Here is an 18,078-nt window from a genome sequence, read left to right on the forward strand (position 1 = left end):
TACATAGAATGTGATCATCTGTGACAAAGTGTGATCTCATACTAACACTAATAAATATGTGTATCAAAATAATATCTAATATAAATATGCATAATGTGAAATATAATAACAACATATGTTAGAACTGCATTCACAAGGTGCAGTAAGATTATCATAGATAGAAAGATGTATGTATTAAGATATTAAACAAAATTCTGTCTCAGACATTATTAAAGGTCTATACCTTAAATACAAATATAAAATCACTCTTGACGGAAATAATACATATATTCTACTCCTAAACTAACCTTAAAGTTCACCTTAGGGAGATAGCATATATTTTCTATTAAAAAATTGGTACAGGACACCCACCAATCTCAGTAAGATTCAACTGATAGCATATAGGTATATATAGGTTTTAAAAGACTGCTAAGTCTATAACTTCGTTCAGACCCGAGGGAAAAAGAGACTGGAATCTGTAGATCCAGTATGGTTGGCGTAGGCGACTAAATCTGTTACCCCCTATACAAGGATGATATACTCTCTATAGGGGTTATAACAAAAGTGTTGCGTTTCTTATGTTGGTGTAAACTGTGTCTAGATACACTGTGTTTTAAAGAACCATTTTTCAAATTCCTATTGTGTTCGCTCCACCTAGTTCTTATCTTCCTACAGGTCCGTCCTAAATATTGTAATCCACATTCACATGTGAGGACATATATGACATAGTCTCTACCACAGTTAATAAGAGTTTTAATCTCAAAAGTTTCCCCAATAATGTTGCTAGTTATGAGATTTCTACCATGAGTCACAGATTTGCACATTAGGCACCTCTTTTTGTTACATTTGAATACTCCTGTTTTTTTAGTGTTCTTGGTTATTTTCAAAGGTAGTGTTTGATGTGTGTTTCTTTTTGATACCACTATTTTGCTAGGGGCCAGTTTCTGTTTTAGGGTTGGAGCATGCCTAAAGATCATTCTTGGACTTGGTGCGAGATTCCCTTTTAGATAGGGGTCTTTAAGTACAATAGGCCAATGTTTGTTTAGAATTTCTCTTATAATATGATGGCTAGAATTATATTGAGTTATAAAGGATGGGCTAGATGCTATATTGGATTGTTCATATGTTATATTTTTGGAGCTTGTTTTAAAATAGAGCTCCTATCTGTATTTCTTGCTTTTGTGTACCCATCCATAATCATATTCGTCGGATAACCTTTTTCCTTGAATCCATTTATTAGGATAGTTGATTGTGAATGATAGAGTTCTATGTTCCCACAGTTCCTTCGAATTTGTCTAAACTGACTGTGAGGTATATTGGTTTTCCAACCATTTAGATGGTTACTTGTAAAATGTAAGAAGTTATTACTGTCAGCACTTTAAAAAAAAAATGGAAGACAATAAATTCCCATCTGAATTCCATTCTAAATGAACATCAAGGAACTCAATTTTCTCTTTCTAGATAATTGATGTAAATGTAAGACCCATATCATTCGAGTTCAGATGTTTAATAAATGCTTGAGCTGATAAATGAGACCCTTCCCATATGAATAACAGGTCGTCTATATAACGGCCATAGAACACCAGGTTCTCCCTCCAGTTTGAACTGTATATGTATTTTTCTTCAAATTTGCCATAAATAAATTGGCAAAACTGGGGGCGAACCTGGTGCCCATGGCCGTTCCCTTTATCTGTAGATAAAACGCATCCAGAAATTGGAAGTAATTATGTGATAATATAAATGATATAAGGTCCAGTATAAAGTTTTGTTATGAAGAAGGTAAATAAATATCACTTTCCAAATATGTGTTAATCGCCTCTAGCCCAATCTATGATCTATGTTCAAATATAATGCACTTACAACACATGATAGCCATATATATTCATCTTGTCTATTATAGTTGGACAATTTGTTTAAAAGGTCAGTTGTATCACTTATGTATGATGGGAGATTAACAACATATTTCTGTAGGTAGAAATCTACATATTCTGATAACCAATCTGTCAGACTATTGATTCCGGCTATAATAGGATGTCCAGGGGGTTTAAATCAATCTTTGTGCATCTAGGGCAAGTGATAATAGAAAGGGACACAAGGATGGTCAGGAATTAGATATGGTTTCTCTTTTTTATTTAAAATTCCATTGTGAAACCTTTTAAGATGATGCTCTTAAGTAATTTACTATAGATCATGGTAGATCTATAGTTAGTTTTCTATAGTATTCATGATCTAATACAATTCGTTTGGCTTCTGATATATAATCATTGTAATTTTGTAATATAATCCCTCCCTCCTTATCCACTTGATGGATTACCAGATCTTTGTCATCCATAAGCGCTTTAAGAGCCTTTTGTTCACTGGGCGATCACTTCACCCCCATCACAGGAGAATATTCAAATAGAATCATTCGCACAAGTTTTTTTTTTTTTTCTATCAACTCTACTTAACTCCAATAACAAGCTCTACCATATAAGTCACTAGACAAAGGACATCTAGAAATTCAGTACAAGTATTTAAACTAAGACATTAATCAGAGTGAAGAGGACCACAGTGTGTGCGAGGGGGGTATGTACTATAGTTCTCAATAATATTTAACAGAACTTGATGTTTTATACATGAATTGTATTTCAAAATTGCATACACTGTGACACATTTGTTGATCATAGATTGTCTCATATAAGATATATATATAACTATCTGATACAGCATTTTGTTAGAGGAAAATGTATTATTAGAGTGTAAACATGAGGATCAAATTTGTTCATTTTACATGTCAAATAGGTGTATATATTGTATATATTGTTTTTATTAGGATTATTGTAAAAACTTTTTTTCTGTTGTATTTTTTGTTGATTGCTGGGGTAGGATGCATCATCTCATATATCTGTTTTTATTTGATTGTTGTAAATTATTTAATTAAGGACTAATGCATATATAAACGTCCATTAGGGGCGGGGCCTGACTTACCATTGGTTCAAGCTGGGTTTAAATAGATTGTCAGTTGGAAGGTTCATTATGCCTGATGAAACAGCCCATACTGGGGCTGAGAAACGCATTGCATTTAATAATTGCTTGTCAATGTTTTTAATAATTTGTTTTAATAAACTAAACTTGTTTTATACAAGCTCTGGTTAATTACCTTCCTTATCAGTCTTATCCACTGCTACTAACCATCCATCAACATTGAATCTGGCAGGATTCCCCTGTACTGATCCATCTACTCCTGGAGAGGGTTAGCTGGTACACCCCAAGCTACCAGCCTGTACCTACCAGTACATAAGTGTACTTGGGCCATATGGGATTACCCATTTGGCTATCCATGCTTTTATACTGTTAAATATACTGATATACACATAAGGCGCCCCTCTTGTCTCTTATTTTAGATTGAGAAGAGAAGGGGACCAAGGACAGAGCCTTGCGGTACCCCAACAGAAAGAGGTAATGGGGCAGAGGATGCCCCAGAGAAGGCTACACTAAAGGTACGGTTAGACAGATAGGAAGAGAACCAAGAGAGAGCTGTGTCACAGATGCTGAAAGATTGGAGGGTATGGAGCAAAAGAGAGTGGTCAACAGTATCAGAGGCTGCAGACAGATCAAGGAGGATAAGTAGAGAGAAGTAGCATTTTGATTTTGCTGTATGTAGGTTGTTGGTAACCTTAACTATTGCTGTCTCTGTTGAGTGAAGGGGGTGAAATCCAGATTTCAGTGGGTCAAGGAGGGAGTTTAATGTAAGGAAATGGGATAGACGTTCATATACTAGCTTTTCAAGAAGTTTTGAGGCAAGAGGTAGTAGGGAAATAGGGCGGTAGTTGGATGGGGAGGTTGGATCGAGAGAAGTTTTTGTGAGGATTGGTGTGACTAATGCATGTTTAAGTGAGGTGGGAACTATACCAGTGCTGATGGAGAGGTTGAAGATGTGTGTGAGTATAGGGGTAAGTGTAGAAGAGAGGGAGGGGAGAAGTTGTGAAGGGATGGGGTCCAACCACAAAAGAAAGTCAGTAGTTAAGAGTTTTATGGGCTAACGCCAGAACATAAAGCTCTTAACTACAGTGCTACAAAGTACACTAACACCCATAAACTACCTATGAACCCCTAAACCGAGGCCCCCCCACATCACAAACCCTATAATAAAAATATTTAACCCCTAATCTTCCGACAGGACACCGCCGCCACCTACATTATAGCTATGAACCCCTAATCTGCTGCCCCTAACATCTCCGACACCTATATTATATTTATTAACCCCTAATCTGTCCCCCTCCCAATGTCGCCGCCACCTACCTACACTTATTAACCCCTAATCTGCCGACCGGACATCGCCGCCACTATAATAAATGTATTAACCCCTAACTATTAGTTACATTGTAGCTATTTTAGGATTTATATTTATTTTACAGGCAACTTTGTATTTATTTTAACTAGGTACAATAGCTATTAAATAGTTAATAACTATTTAATAGCTACCTAGTTAAAATAATTACAAAATTACCTGTAAAATAAATCCTAACCTAAGTTACACATACACCTAACACTACACTATCAATAAATTAATTAAATAAATTAACTACAATTATCTAAACTAAAATACAATTCAATTAACTAAAATATAATACAAAAAAAACAAACACTAAATTACAAAAAATAAAAAAATATTACAAGAATTTTAATCTAATTATACCTAATCTAAGCCCCCTAATAAAATAAAAAAGCCCCCCAAAATAATAAAATTCCCTACCCTAAACTAAATTACAAAGTAATCAGCTCTTTTACCAGCCCTTAAAACGGCTTTTTGCGGAGCATTGCCCCAAAGTAATCAGCTCTTTTACCTGTAAAAAAAATACAAAAAAAAAAAGTTTGGTGCTGATTTAATTCACTATCACAGATACACACATTTGGGCGCTTTTGTATTTGCAGACTGAGAGTGAGTGGAGACCGGAGGGAGCCAGCTGGGTAGCTCTGATAGCCAGCCCGCAACTACAAGCACATAAGTGTGCTCATTCAAATTGTGAGTAGTCTGTGTTAAAACTTATCACATCTTCAAATCACAGTTTGTTACAGATACACACATTTGGGCGCCTCTCTTTTTAGAGCTACTACCACACAGTGGAGGAAGGGAGAGAGCAGCCTGAATATTCGGTGTACAAGCCTTAAAGTGTGAAACTAACTCTGCAATTTGGACTTTGAAATAAGACTTTGGGTATTCCTTACCATAAATTGGACAGATTTCTTTTCCATTGGGGGAGTTTGTATGTATTGAGCAAATATATTCATATGTTTATTGTGATTTAGGGATATATAGGAATCTGTATAAGGCTCATAGCGCCCTCTGGTGTATAGCTTTTGTTACACACCATCTTTTTTTGAATTTCAAATGAGTAGTAGATTATTTTCTAACACATTTCAAAGTTATGTATATTTCCACTCCCCCTGTACCATGTGATAGGAATCAGCCAATCACAAATGCATATACGTATAGTCTGAGTTTTTGTACATGCTCAGTAGGACCTGGTGACTTAAAAAAAAGTGTAAATATAAAAGATTGTGCACATTTTTTTTTAATGGAAGTAAATTGGAAAGTTGTTTAAAAACATAATTTATGTAAGAACTTACCTGATAAATTCATTTCTTTCAAATTAGCAAGAGTCCATGAGCTAGTGACGTATGGGATATACATTCCTACCAGGAGGGGCAAAGTTTCCCAAACCTTAAAAATGCCTATAAATACACCCCTCACCACACCCACAATTCAGTTTAACGAATAGTCAAGAAGTGGGGTGATAAGAAAAAGTGCGAAAGCATCAAAAATAAGGAATTGGAATAATTGTGCTTTATACAAAAAATCATAACCACCACAAAAAGGGTGGGCCTCATGGACTCTTGCTAATATGAAAGAAATGAATTTATCAGGTAAGTTCTTACATAAATTATGTTTTCTTTCATGTAATTAGCAAGAGTCCATGAGCTAGTGACGTATGGGATAGCAAATACCCCAGATATGGAACTAGAGAGGGAGGGATAAAAATAAAGACAGCCAATTCCGCTGAAAAAATAATCCACAACCCAAATCAAAAGTTTTAATCTTAATAATGAAAAAAACTGAAATTATAAGCAGACGAATCAAACAGAAACAGCTGCCTGAAGTACTTTTCTACCAAAAACTGCTTCAGAAGAAGAAAACACATCAAAATGGTAGAATTTAGTAAAAGTATGCAAAGAAGACAAAGTAGCTGCTTTGCAAATCTGATCAACAGAAGCTTCATTCCTAAAATCCCAGGAAGTAGAAACTGACCTAGTAGAATGAGCCATAATCCTTTGGGGAGGGGACTTACCCGACTCCACATAAGCAAGATGAATCAAAGACTTTAACCAAGATGCCAAAGAAATGGCAGAAGCCTTCTGACCTTTCTTAGAACCAGAAAAGATAACAAATAGACTGGAAGTCTTTTAAAATCTTTAGTAGCTTCAACATAGTATTTCAAAGCTCTAACTACATCCAAAGAATGTAATGATCTTTCCTTAGAATTCTTAGGATTAGGACACAATGAAGGAACAACAATTTCTCTACTAATGTTGTTAGAATTCACAACCTTAGGTAAAAATTGAAATGAAGTCCGCAACACTGCCTTATCCTGATGAAAAATCAGAAAAGGAGAGTCACAAGAAAGAGCACATAACTCAGAAACTCTTCTAGCAGAAGAGATAGCCAAAAGGAACAATACTTTCCAGGAAAGTAATTTAATGTCCAAAGAATGCATAGGCTCAAACGGAGGAGCCTGCAAAGCTTTCAAAACCAAATTAAGACTGCAAGGAGGAGATATCGACTTAATGACAGGTTTGATACGGACCAAAGCCTGTACAAAACAATGAATATCAGGAAGATTAGCAATCTTTCTGTGAAAAAGAACAGAAAGAGCAGAGATTTGTCCTTTCAAAGAACTTGCAGAGAAACCTTTATCCAAACCGTCCTGAAGAAATTGTAAAATCCTAGGAATTCTGAAAGAATGCCAGGAGAATTTATGAGAAGAACACCAAGAGATGTAAATCTTCCAAACGCGATAATAAATCTTCCTAGAGACGGACTTACGAGCCTGTAACATAGTATTAATCACTGAGTCAGAGAAACCTCTATGACTAAGGATCAAGCGTTCAATCTCCATACCTTCAAATTTAATGATTTGAGATCCTGATGGAAAAATGGGCCTTGAGATAGAAGGTCTGGCCTTAATGGAAGTGTCCAAGGTTGGCAACTGGCCATCCGAACGAGATCCGCAAACCAAAACCTGTGTGGCCATGCTGGAGCCACCAGCAGTACAAATGAACGTTCCATTAGAATCTTGGAGATTACTTTTGGAAGAAGAACTAGAGGCGGAAAGATATAAGCAGGATGATAATTCCAAGGAAGTGACAACGCATCCACTGTTTCCGCCTGAGGATCCCGGGATCTGGACAGATACCTGGGAAATTTCTTGTTTAGATGAGAGGCTATCAGATCTATTTCTGGAAGACCCCAGATTTGCACAATCTGAAGAAAAACCTCTGGATGAAGGGACCATTCGCCCGGATGTAATGTCTGGCGACTGAGATAATCTGCTTCACAATTGTCTACACCTGGGATGTGAACCTCAGAAATTAGACAGGAGCTGGATTCCGCCCATACAAGTATCCGAGATACTTCTTTCATAGCTTGAGGACTGTGAGTCCCACCTTGATGGTTGACATATGCCACGGTCGTGACATTGTCTGTTTGAAAACAAATAAACAATTCTCTCTTCAGAAGAGACCAGAACTGAAGAGCTCTGAAAATCGGAAGGAGTTCCAAAATGTTGATTGGTAATCTCGCCTCCTGAGATTCCCAAACGCCCTGCGCCGTCAGAGATCCCCATACAGCTCCCCAACCTGAAAGACTCGCATCTGTTGAGATCACAGTCCAGGTTGGACGAACAAAAGAGGCCCCTTGAATTAAACGATGGTGATCCATCCACCAAGTTAGAGATGATCGAACATTGGGATTTAAGGATATTATTTGTGATATCCTTGTATAATCCCTGCACCACTGGTTCAGCATACAAAGCTGGAGTGATCTCATGTGAAAACGAGCAAAAGGGATCGCGTCCGAAGCAGCAGTCATGCATAAAGCTACCGAAGGGAACAATTGAGACTGAAGGTTTCGACAGGCTGAAACCAATTTCAGACATCTCTTTTCTGTCAGAGACAAAGTCATGGACAATGAATCTATTTGGAAACCTAAAAAGGTTACTCTTGTCTGAGGAAACAAGGAACTCTTTGGTAAATTGATCCTCCAACCATGTCTTTGAAGAAACAACACAAGTTGATTCGTGTGAGATTCTGCAGAATGTAAAGACTGAGCTAGTACCAAGATATCGTCCAGATAAGGAAATACCGCAATACCCTGTTCTCTGATTACAGAGAGAAGGGCACCTAGAACCTTCGAAAAGATCATTGGCGCAGTTGCTAGACCAAATGGAAGAGCAATAAACTGGTAATGCTTGTCTAGAAAAGAGAATCTCAGAAACTGATGGTGATCTGGATGAATTTGAATATGCAGGTATGCATCCTGTAAGTCTATTGTAGACATATAATGCCCTTGCTGAACAAAAGGAAGAATAGTTCTTATAGTCACCATCTTGAATGTTGGTATCCTTACGTAACGATTCAATATTTTTAGATCCAGAACTGGTCTGAAAGAATTCTCTTTCTTTGGCACAATGAATAGATTTGAATAAAACCCCAGACCCCGTTCCAGAACTGGAACTGGCATAATTACCCCAGCTAACTCTAGGTCTGAAACACATTTCAGAAACGCCTGAGCCTTCACTGGATTTACTGGAATGCGTGAGAGAAAAAATCTTCTCACAGGTGGTCTTACCTTGAAACCTATTCTGTACCCTTGTGAAACAATGTTCTGAATCCAAAGATTGCGAATCGAATTGATCCAAACATCTTTGAAAAATCGTAACCTGCCCCCTACCAGCTGCGCTGGAATGAGGGCCGCACCTTCATGCGGATTTAGGAGCAGGCTTTGACTTTCTGGAAGGCTTGGATTTATTCCAGACTGGATAAGGTTTAAAACCGGAAACTGTTCCTTTAGGAGAAGGGTCGGGCTTCTGCTCCTTATTCTGACTAAAGGAACGAAAACAATTAGCAGCCCTATAATTACCTTTAGATTTTTTGCCCTGGGGCAAAAAGGCTCCCTTCCCTCCAGTAACAGTTGAAATTATAGAATCCAACTGAGAACCAAATAACTTATTACCTTGGAAAGAGAGAGAAAGCAAAGTTGACTTAGAAGTCATATCTACATTCCAAGTTTTAAGCCATAAAGCTCTTCTAGCTAAAATAGCTAAAGACATATACCGGACATCAACTCTAATGATATAAAAAATGGCATCACAGACAAAGTTATTAGCATGTTGAAGAAGTTTAACAATGCTATATGCATTATGATCTGTCACTTGTTGCGCTAAAGCCTCCAACCAAAAAGTTGAAGCTGCAGCAACATCAGCCAAAGATATAGCAGGTCTAAGTAGATTACCTGAACATAAATAAGCTTTTCTTAAAAAAGATTAAATTTTCCTATCTAAAGGATCTTTAAACAAAGTGCTATCTGCCGTAGGAATAGCAGTACGTTTAGCAAGGGTATAGATAGCCCCATCGACTTTAGGGACTTTATCCCAAAACTCCAATCTATCAGATGGAACAGGGTACAATTTCTTAAACCTTGGAGAAGTAGTAAAAGAAGTACCCAGACTATCCCATTCCCTAGCAATCACATCTGAGATAGCATCAGGAACTGGAAAAACTTCCGGAATTAGCACATGAGGTTTATAAACCGAATTTAAACGTTTAGTAGTTTTAGCATCAGGAGGACTGGACTCCTCCATATCTAATGCAATCAAAACTTCTTTAAGTAATGAACGAATAAACTCCATTTTAAATAAATACGAGGATTTATCAGAATCAATATCTGTAGTAGAATCTTCTGAACCAGAAAAAACCTCATCAGAATCAGATAAGTCAGAATGATGACGGTCACCTAAAAATTCATCTGAAATGTGAGAAGTCTTGAAAGACCTTTTACGTTTACTGGAAGGAGGAATAACAGACAGAGCCTTCCTAATAGAATTAGAAACAAATTCTTTTACATTAACAGGAACATCCTGAACATTAGATGTTGAAGGAACAACAACAGGTAAAGGATTATTACTAATGGAGACACAATCTGCATTGGAAACTTTATCATGACAACTTGCACAAACTACAGCTGGAGGAACAGTTACCACAAGTTTACAACATATGCACTTAACTTTGGTAGAACCAGCATCAGGCAGCGTCTGTCCATTAGTGGATTGAGATCCAGGGTCAGGATGAGACATCTTGCAATATGTAATAGAAAAAACAACATATAAAGCAAAATTATCAATTTCCTTAAATGACAGTTTCAGGAATGGGAAAGAATGCCAAATAATAAGCTTCTAGAAACCAGAAGCCATGAAAGAGAGATGTTTAAATAATGTGAGTAAAAAAAGTGAGACAAAAAAAGACGCCCACATTTTTTGGCACCAAGATTTTTGGAGCCAAATCCCACATTTTTTGGCGCAAAAAAATGTCTGAATACGCATGCGTCAAAGAAAACGTTGCGCCAAAAAAGTTTGCGCCAAAAATGACGTAATAAAAAGAAACATTTTCTGCCCCTGCGAGCCTAACAGCACACAGGAAAAAATGGTCGAATAAAAATTTTTCAAGGTAAGAAAAAATAAATTGAAAGCATTATCCCAATAATGAAACTGACAGTCTGTATTGAAAAGGAATACTGATTATCCTGAATCAAGGCAAATATAAGTTTACAGACATATATTTAGAACTTTACATATAAAGTGCCCAACCATAGCTTAGAGTGTCACAAAAAAATAAGACTTACTTACCCCAGGACACTCATCTACATATAGTAGATAGCCAAACCAGTACTGAAACGAGAATCAGTAGAGGTAATGGTATATAAGAGTATATCGTCGATCTGAAAAGGGAGGTAGGAGAAGAAATCTCTACGACCGATAACAGAGAACCTATGAAATAGATCCCCTAGAGGTAGACCATTGTATTCAAATAGGCAATACTCTCTTCACATCCCTCTGACATTCGCTGTACTCTGAGAGGAAAACCGGGCTTCAACCTGTTGCGAAGCGCATATCAATGTAGAATCTAGCACAAACTTACTTCACCACCTCCACGGGAGGCAAAGTTTGTAAAACTGATTTGTGGGTGTGGTGAGGGGTGTATTTATAGGCATTTTTAAGGTTTGGGAAACTTTGCCCCTCCTGGTAGGAATGTATATCCCATACGTCACTAGCTCATGGACTCTTGCTAATTACATGAAAGAAATTACATGCTGTATCTGAATCATGAAAATTTTATTTAACCTGAGTGTCCCTTTAAAGACTCTACTGTTCAGGAATGCATGCAATATACACTAACATTTTACAATCTTAGTTCCTCTCCTCCTTTAGATATCCCCTTGAACCCCTTAGCATGTAAGCCTACAAGTCTAGCTGGTTTGTAGATCACCTTCATTAGAGATGATTTACAACAGTGAAACTCTTGACAGGAATGAATGTCTTTGTCTCCTATAACTGTCACCTGCATATTAGACCCATGTCTTTAGCGCTGCGGAACCTGTTGCTGCTCTATAAATAACTGATAATAATAATAATAATACATATCACATTTACATATGCATGATAGAACGTTCTTTGAATATAATGTGCCTTTAAAATTTAAATTTTGCACAAATGTAAAAGTAGCAGCAGTATATCTCAGCACCCTGGCACCTTGTATCTTTGGCTTACTCCTGGGGGTTACTCATACTGTATCACTGGTGGGTTACATAGAATTTAAAACCATTTTAAAAATATTTGCATGAGTTTATTTCATATAATAATACTAAACGTGCACCATACTCACTGTGTGACAGGGAAGACAATAATGGAAACCGAAGGATCATGTTCTCTAGATGCTGAAGGAATGTCTGGCAGGCAGGTTCCCCATTCTGAAGTATCAGGTTTAACAGCATTTCAGTCCTCTCTTCTGGGTCAACTTGATTCAGGAGCATATAATCATCTAAATTGAGACTGAGCAAAGAGCCCAGTTCATCAAGCAAAGTTTCTGCATCCTCCTGAAAAATCTGTATTAATTCATTTCTCATCTGGGTAATAATCATGTAGGCTTCTCCGTGTGTTTGTAGATCAGTACCAGCTTCCTGTGTGTCTCTATCTATTTGCTGATCAGTATCAGCTCCCTGTGTGTCTCTATCTATTTGCTGATCAGTAATAGTGCCCTGTGTGTCTCTATCTATTTGCTGATCAGTAATAGTGCCATGTGTGTCTCTATCTATTTGCTGATCAGTATCAGCTCCCTGTGTGTCTCTATCTATTTGCTGATCAGTAATAGTGCCATGTGTGTCTCTATCTATTTGCTGATCAGTAACAGTGCCATGTGTGTCTCTATCTATTTGCTGATCAGTAATAGTGCCATGTGTGTCTCTATCTATTTGCTGATCAGTAACAGTGCCATGTGTGTCTCTATCTATTTGCTGATCAGTATCAGCTCCCTGTGTGTCTCTATCTATTTGCTGATCAGTATCAGCTCCCTGTGTGTCTCTATCTATTTGCCTATCAGTATCAGCTCCCTGTGTGTCTCTATCTATTTGCTGATCAGTAATAGTGCCATGTGTGTCTCTATCTATTTGCTGATCAGTAATAGTGCCATGTGTGTCTCTATCTATTTGCTGATCAGTAACAGCTCTCTGTGTGTCTCTATCTATTTGCTGATCAGTAATAGTGCCATGTGTGTCTCTATCTATTTGCTGATCAGTAACAGCTCTCTGTGTGTCTCTATCTATTTGCTGATCAGTAACAGTGCCATTTGTGTCTCTATCTATTTGCTGATCAGTAACAGCTCTCTGTGTGTCTCTATCTATTTGCTGATCAGTAACAGCTCTCTGTGTGTCTCTATCTATTTGCTGATCAGTAACAGTGCCATGTGTGTCTCTATCTATTTGCTGATCAGTAACAGCTCTCTGTGTGTCTCTATCTATTTGCTGATCAGTAACAGTGCCATGTGTGTCTCTATCTATTTGCTGATCAGTAACAGTGCCATGTGTGTCTCTATCTATTTGCTGATCAGTAACAGTGCCATGTGTGTCTCTATCTATTTGCTGATCAGTATCAGCTTCCTGTGTATCTATTTGATGATCAGTACCAGCTCCCTGTGTGTCTATTTGCTGATCAGTAACAGCTCCCTGTGTATCTATTTGATGATCAGTACCATCTCCCTGTGTATCTATTTGCTGATCAGTAACAGCTCCTTGTGTATCTATTTGATGATCAGTACCAGCTCCCTGTGTATTGATTTGCTGATCAATATCAGTGATTTCTGTGTATCCATCTGTTTCCTCATGGGTAATTGTGGTCTGTGAATCTTCATCTGGTTGAGATGCTTGTCCACCTGTTTGTAGACTGGTTATAGCTTGTAAAGTGCTTTCATTAGGATCCATTGTTGAATTGTAGCCTACAAATAAATAACAAAATTATGGAAGGCCCCTCATTGTATATCCACAAAATATTTACAATAACTGTACAATAGAAATGTTATTTTTAGTTGTATTTGATTAGATAAGCTGTACAGTTGTATCTTATCACTGTTGTTTTCTATTTCCCTTTCTTGTTCTTGATTTCTCTCTTTTCTCCTGCCTTTCACATTTTTCTTTCCCAGTCTGAGCCTTCTCTCACAACAAGTTAAAAAATATGTGGACCTGTTTATGCATAATATGGTCCTGGATTTTAAATACAATATTGACGTATGCATAGATCAAGATGGTCTAAAGTAGTGATGAACAACTTCTTTGAAAATGAGACCACATGGACCCATTCACCTGTACCTGGTATTTACAAGTTTTCTAACCCACTCCCAGCACCACACTTTTTAACAAAGTTCCTGGGTAAATACCTTACTGACCTTACTGACCACAATAAGTCCATGTAATAGTGCCCTCACCAACTTTCCCTGCAGTCCACACCTAAGACAACCAGCAGTTCCAAAGTAGAATGACACTGTAGGGGATGACATGACACTAGATTAATGCAAGGTATTAATTGCCAAACCCATGACAGAAAATTGGACACAAAGTGAAGGAACTGCTAATACTGTATATCAGGTCTGACACACTCATATAAGCAATGGGAAGTAAAATGCCTCAAAAAGGCATTGACACAAATATGAGAAATAACAAATGCTGGGTCTATTATACACACAACGCCCCCCTCCTAAAACAAAGGTGGGCGCGAACACAATAGAATGGATTCATAGACAATTGTTAAGTTGCTTAATCATAGAGAGGTTATTTATACTGCACCCTAATTTACTGCTGCACAAGAGTTAACATAAAAATGAATTGAGGCCTACGGGAATGTCCCTGCAGCGTACCAGAGGGGACACATTTTTGAGCGCTCTGATAGAATCCTCAATAATCCGCCGATTACTGAGAAATAACAGCAAAATATCTTACAAAATCCCCAAGAATCTGACTTCACCAGTTATCATGGCTATATTCCAGCTTTTCTCCACTGAGTTTATAATACCAAGGCCACAGATAGGAAGTACAAGGCCTAGGGCGGCAGCCTAAAACTAGGCAACAACTCCCCCCCAGATAAACCGGTTTCCAGTGTGCAGAGGCGTAACTAGAAAGCACAGGGCCAAGGTGCAAGACTCTAACGGCTAGATTTGGAGTTTGGCGGCCAAGGGGGTGCGTTAGCTACGCGGGCTTTTTTCTGGCCGCACCATAAAATGAACTCTGGTATTGAGAGTCCAAAAAAATGCTGCGTTAGGCTCCAAAAAAGGAGCGTAGAGCATTTTTAGTGCAAATGCAACTCTCGATACCAGAGTTGCTTACGGATGCGGCCAGCCTCAAAAACGTGCTCGTACACGATTCCCCCATAGGAAACAATGGGGCTGTTTGAGCTGAAAAAAAACCTAACACCTGCAAAAAAGCCGCGTTCAGCTCCTAACGCAGCCCCATTGTTTCCTATGGGGAAACACTTCCTACGTCTGCACCTAACACTCTAACATGTACCCCGAGTCTAAACACCCCTACCCTTACACTTATTAACCCCTAATCTGCCGCCCCCGCTATCGCTGACCCCTGCATTATATTATTAACCCCTAATCTGCCGCTCCGTAAACCGCCGCTACTTACATTATCCCTATGTACCCCTAATCTGCTGCCCCTAACACCGCCGACCCCTATATTATATTTATTAACCCCAATCTGCCCCCCTCAACGTCGCCTCCACCTGCCTACACTTATTAACCCCTAATCTGCCGAGTGGACCTGAGCGCTACTATAATAAAGTTATTAACCCCTAATCCGCCTCACTAACCCTATAATAAATAGTATTAACCCCTAATCTGCCCTCCCTAACATCGCCGACACCTAACTTCAATTATTAACCCCTAATCTGCCGACCGGAGCTCACCGCTACTATAATAAATGGATTAACCCCTAAAGCTAAGTCTAACCCTAACACTAACACCCCCCTAAGTTAAATATAATTTAAATCTAACGAAATTAATTAACTCTTATTAAATAAATTATTCCTATTTAAAGCTAAATACTTACCTGTAAAATAAATCCTAATATAGCTACAATATAAATTATAATTACATTGTAGCTATTTTAGGATTAATATTTATTTTACAGGCAACTTTGTAATTATTTTAACCAGGTACAATAGCTATTAAATAGTTAAGAACTATTTAATAGTTACCTAGTTAAAATAATTACAAAATTACCTGTAAAATAAATCCTAACCTAAGTTACAATTAAACCTAACACTACACTATCATTAAATTAATTAAATAAAATACCTACAATTACCTACAATAAAACCTAACACTACACTATCAATAAATAAATTAAATACAATTCCTACAAATAAATACAATTAAATAAACTAACTAAAGTACAAAAAATAAAAAAGAACTAAGTTACAAAAAATAAAAAAATATTTACAAACATAAGAAAAATATTACAACAATTTTAAACTAATTACACCTACTCTAAGCCCCCTAATAAAATAACAAAGACCCCCAAAATAAAAAAAATGCCCTACCCTATTCTAAATTAATAAAGTTAAAAGCTCTTTTACCTTACCAGCCCTGAACAGGGCCCTTTGCGGGGCATGCCCCAAGAAATTCAGCTCTTTTGCCTGTAAAAAAAACATACAATACCCCCCCCAACATTACAACCCACCACCCACATACCCCTAATCTAACCCAAACCCCCCTTAAATAAACCTAACACTAAGCCCCTGAAGATCTTCCTACCTTGTCTTCACCTCACCAGGTATCACCGATCCGTCCTGGCTCCAAAATCTTCATCCAACCCAAGCGGGGGTTGGCGATCCATCATCCGGTGGCTGAAGAGGTCCAGAAGAGGCTCCAAAGTCTTCCTCCTATCCGGCAAGAAGAGGACATCCGGACCGGCAAACATCTTCATCCAAGCGGCATCTTCTATCTTCTTCCATCCGGTGCGGAGCGGGTCCATCTTGAAGCAGCCGACGCGGATCCATCCTCTTCTTCCGGCGACTCCCGACGAATGACGGTTCCTTTAAGGGACGTCATCCAAGATGGCGTCCCTCGAATTCCGATTGGCTGATAGGATTCTATCAGCCAATCGGAATTAAGGTAGGAATATTCTGATTGGCTGATGGAATCAGCCAATCAGAATCAAGTTCAATCCGATTGGCTGATCCAATCAGCCAATCAGATTGAGCTCGCATTCTATTGGCTGATTGCAATTGCGACCTCTGCACCCCCTGTAGTTTCGCCCCTGCCAGTTCGGACAGCTAGTGGTTTTCTTATTGAGTTCTTGACTGCTAAACGAATTACTTTTAACACCGACCAGCATTTAACCTTCCTGTTAACAATATCGGATACATACTCTAAACCATTCAACTCTATTGCAAGTTAAAGGGACATTAAAGCCAAAATTGCAATCCACATGGATGCATTTCAGTTTTGAATAAAAAAATAATTTTTCTAATATACACGTATTAGCAAAAATGCTTCTTATAAAAGATATGGCAGTTTAAAAAGTGTATTTAAGTATGCACCGTGCACCAGCATTTTAAAGACAACACTTGCACAGAGAGTCTAAGGTGCTTGCACCATCCGTTAATGACTCAATGGGGGATATTTATCAAAGCGTCAACTATTTTGCATTCGTGGGCGTCAATACATTTGCCAAACATTGCCAAACATTGCGGCTGCGGATTTTAATACGACCGCCTTATTTATCAAAAAAGCCGTCAAAAACAGGCGTGGCAAGTACGGTGCGAAGAGCATCGGACTGGTGTTAACTAACAGTCATTTAGGTTTTTCCCAACTTTTTTTATACCATTTCATTACTGTCCACGAACAAGCACATTTCTCTTCAGCACATTATAGTATATACTGTAAATGTATTCTTTTTCTGAGCAGGACTAATTGCGAATAAAGCAAACAGCGACATATTTAGTGCAAAGTGGAGTGTGAATTATTAGAATTTTTAATATTGGACATACATATTTGAGTATGTATACACACACACACACACATATATATATATATATATATATATATGTATGCATGTATGTGTGTGTGTGTGTGTGTGTGTGTGTGTGTGTGTGTGTGTGTGTGTATGTCAGAAATCTTTTGCAAACATATTTGCATGTCCCTAAGTTCCTTTTGTTGTCTGTCATATCTCTTTGTTTATTTATGCCACTATATGTATATATTGTAAATGTATTATTATTCTGAGCAGGAATAATTGCAAATATAACATGTAATCAGGGTAGCATATGTATTTATTTGCAATTTATGGATATTTTAAAGGGATAGGAAAGTAAAAAAGTTGCACTAGTGGGAGCTAACTGTTAATTGGTGCCTGCACACATTTGTCCCTTGTAATTGGCTAAATAGATGTGTTCAGATAGCTGGCAGTAGTGCAATGCTGTTCCTTCAGCAAAGGATAACAAGAAAATGAAGCAA

At 37.9% G+C, this 18,078-nt stretch overlaps 1 pseudogene; it reads right to left on the bottom strand.

The window, feature by feature from the left end:
• The window catches only part of LOC128654736 (interferon-induced very large GTPase 1-like), a 155,578-nt pseudogene that overhangs the window by 73,516 nt on the left and 63,984 nt on the right, over positions 1–18,078 (bottom strand).

The sequence above is a fragment of the Bombina bombina genome, chromosome 3, assembly GCF_027579735.1.
Source record: "Bombina bombina isolate aBomBom1 chromosome 3, aBomBom1.pri, whole genome shotgun sequence".
Taxonomy (NCBI): domain Eukaryota; kingdom Metazoa; phylum Chordata; class Amphibia; order Anura; family Bombinatoridae; genus Bombina; species Bombina bombina.